We start from the raw sequence: 3390 nt of genomic DNA, 5'->3' as shown, positions 1-3390 counted from the left end.
ATTATAACTTAAAAGTTTATTGCCTACCTAGCTCAATTACAAACTTTGTATTTTAGTTTTGAAAGTAGATTCAGTGAACTTCTGTGAGGAATGAAGAGAGAGAAAGTTACTTCGAAAATAACTGTTAGAAACTTTTTTTGGTGTGTTATTTATTCAATATAAAATTGCATTTACTAAAAATTTATTTAATAATAATATTCTAGCCCTGCTATGAAGAAAACTTACAAAGAAGCAACTCTTTTAGGAAAGCATTCATTAATGGTGTAAAAAAAAAAAAAAGACTATTTTTTCTGTTATTCATTAGTTCCTCCTGCAATTCACTACTAGGAAGGTAAAAAAATGGCTACTTTTTCAGGAGGATCCCATTTTCTGCAAATTTTAGAGTGAATAGAAAAGAAGTAAAGAAAGAAAGGAAGTGAGGGAAAGAAGGAGGGAGGGCAGGCAGGAGGGAGGAAAGAAGAAAGGACAAAGGAAGGAAGGAAGGAGAGAAGACAGGAAGTGAAGGAGAGAAGACAGGAAGTGAAGGACAATAAGAGAAGAAGCTTATGCTGGAAAATTTTTGGAGAATTCTGGGTCATTTATCTACCCTGAAATTTAACAATGTCTGACTTTATCAGAAAGATCTGAGATGAAAGGAAACTGTCATTTCTTATTCAATTCCATATATTTTTTTGAACAAAAGGCAACTGTTTCTTTTTATTTAATTCCATGGAGTTTTTGTGTGATCCACCAGTAAAAAGGAGTGACAAAAATAAAGGCTTGCAAACTAGTGGGAGCAGGAGAAACAAAATGGAAGTGAGCAATAAAAAGAGGATCAATTAGGAGTAGGAGTTGGCAGTGTTTGCTGGGGTCTGGAAGATGATGAACACAACACTTATAAGATGGACAGGGATGATAATTGGGCCTCTAGAAACAATTTATGAAAACCAAATATACAGTCTTAAGATAGAATGTGGATCTAAATACCCAGAAACATCCCCCTTTGTAGATTTATAACAAAAATTAATATGAATGGAGTTAATGTTCTAGTGGAGTGGTGGACCCAAGAGTCATATCAGTGCTAGCAAAGTGGCAGAATTCATATAGCATCAAAGTTGTCCTGTAAAAGCTCCAGTGTCTAAGGATGTCTAAAGAAAACATGAAACTCTCTCAGCCACCTGAAGGACAGTGTTACAATAATTAATCAAAAAGAGAAACCACACCCCTTGTTTGATTTAAGCATTTTCCACAGTAGTACGTTTTCTAAATATATCTTGTAGACTTCAATGTGGAAAGGAAGATCTCATTCAAAGGTAATTTATCTTAACATACTGCAAATGACACTAATTTTTTGCCCATTTGATATGTCTAGGTTTTGCAACAACAATAGAAAAAGTAAGCAATAAGAGTAAGACCAATATAATTATATTGCATGTTAGAAAGTGAGAAATTTCATGCAAAAAAAAAAATAAGTAAAGTAAAATAAATAAGGAGAGAAGGCAGTAAGGGAAAACTACTTAGTGGGACACTTACTAATTGTGAAGCTGAAATATAAGCAAAGATCTCAAATTGGTGAAGGCATTGGTCACAGACACTGGGGAAGAGTAGCCCAGGTAGAGGGAAGACACTGTAATGACCCTACAAGGGAATTGTAAATGGTGAGTTTGACAAAGAACAAGGTGGCAAATGTGACCTTGCAGGACAGAGTGAGTGACTTCTGGGAGGGAAAATGCAGGGGTTTTGGCCAAAATGTGAAAATAACTCAGATTTCTCTGTTAGTTTAAGAAGTGTGTTTTGTGTTTGTGTATGGATATGTGTGTATATAATTATTTATTTAGTTATTTAAGGTAAAATCTAGGTACAGATTAAGGCACAGATCTTCAGTGTAGAATTTTCAGTGTAGGGTTTTGTTGTCGTTTTGCATTTATTTTATGCAGAATTTATTCCTGGGCCATACATTTTTGTTTTTTCAGTTTCTTCTGGAACATCTTTTTCTTCTGTGCAACCTCTTCTGGCTTAGGAATACACTGCTCTTTTTCAGTAAGAATCATCTCTCTGTGGCAGAAAGAGTTCCTCTCTGAGTTAATCGGACTAGAAGCCTGGTAAGTTTTACACTGCATCTTTGGGGCTTTGTTCACCTGGATGTGCTCCATGACTAGAGAATTGACATCTAAACCCTTGGGTCCAGCACAACTCTGCATTTTCAAGCATGTGCACTAAAAATTCAGCATTCTTCCTGGGCCACTGACCCTGTGTCCAGACCCACTGTTTGTCCCAGGACCACCTTCCAACTCTACCATTGTAGTGACAGAATGGCACAGTGCCTCTGCAAAGTGACGTCTTTCAGATACTTGGCGGCTACTTGGATATGCATACCCCTAAGGGCCTGGGCAGTGTTCTTTCCTTTTCTTTTTCTTTTAATTAATTAACTAATTAATTAATTTACTTGACACAGAGAGAGAGAGAGAGAGCACAAGTAAGGGAAGCAGCAGAGGAGAGGGAGAAGCAGGTTCCCTGTTGAGCATGGAGCCCATGTGGTACTTAATCCCAGGACCCTTAATCCCAGTTATCAGAATTATGACCTGAGCTGAAGGCAGATGCTCAACAGACTGAGCTGCCCAGGTTCCCTGATGGCAGTTTCAAGTGTCTTTCTAGAGTGAACTTGAAGATTTTAACCACTTGATTTGCATGATTTTGTAGGGTTTCTGGGGTGAACTGAAGAGAAAACCATTTTCAGAGATCATGTCAGTCCACTAATGGCAAGAGCCAATATGATAAAGTTTGACAAATATATAAATTGATATAACAAATACTAAAATCAAAACCCAGAAGAGCATTTCTACCATATCAGGTAGTTCCTTAGTGCTTCTAACAACTCCTGCTCCTTACAGGAATCCAGTGTTCTGATTTCCATCACCATAATATAATTTTATTTGTTTTTATACTTCATATAAAAGAAATCACACAGAATGTACTTATATACTCTAATGTTTCTTAAATAAATATTAATAAATGGTAAATATTCAATTAGACAATTTTATTGCTTATAATTTTCAGCTATTATGAATATAGTTGCTAAAAATATTCTTGTGCAAGTCTTTTTATAGACATGCAGATATATTGTGTTTTTAATTAAGTTTTAAAATTTAATTCTAGTATAATTAACATATATTGTTAGTTTGTTAGTTTTAAATATACAGGTAGTGAGGACATATCTTTTTTTATCACAGCTCACTTTATTCACTTCCCAGAATTTTTTTTTAACAAATTATAAGATTGTGGTAACTCTACGTAGAACAAGTTCATCAGTGTCATTTTTCCAACAGCATTGACTCACTTTATGTCTGTGTCACCTTTTAGTAATTCTTCTAATATTTTACACTTTTACATTATTATTATATGTGTTATGGT

At 35.0% G+C, this 3390-nt stretch overlaps 1 pseudogene; it reads left to right on the top strand.

Annotated features, from left to right (window-relative positions):
* The first annotated feature begins 858 nt into the window (after window positions 1–858).
* LOC132024683 (ubiquitin-conjugating enzyme E2 variant 1-like) lies at window positions 859–1183 on the top strand (annotated as a pseudogene).
* Window positions 1184–3390: the final 2207 nt, after the last annotated feature.

Source organism: Mustela nigripes, chromosome 1, assembly GCF_022355385.1.
Source record: "Mustela nigripes isolate SB6536 chromosome 1, MUSNIG.SB6536, whole genome shotgun sequence".
Lineage (NCBI taxonomy): Eukaryota > Metazoa > Chordata > Mammalia > Carnivora > Mustelidae > Mustela > Mustela nigripes.
This window is presented reverse-complemented; position numbering and strand designations above follow the sequence as displayed.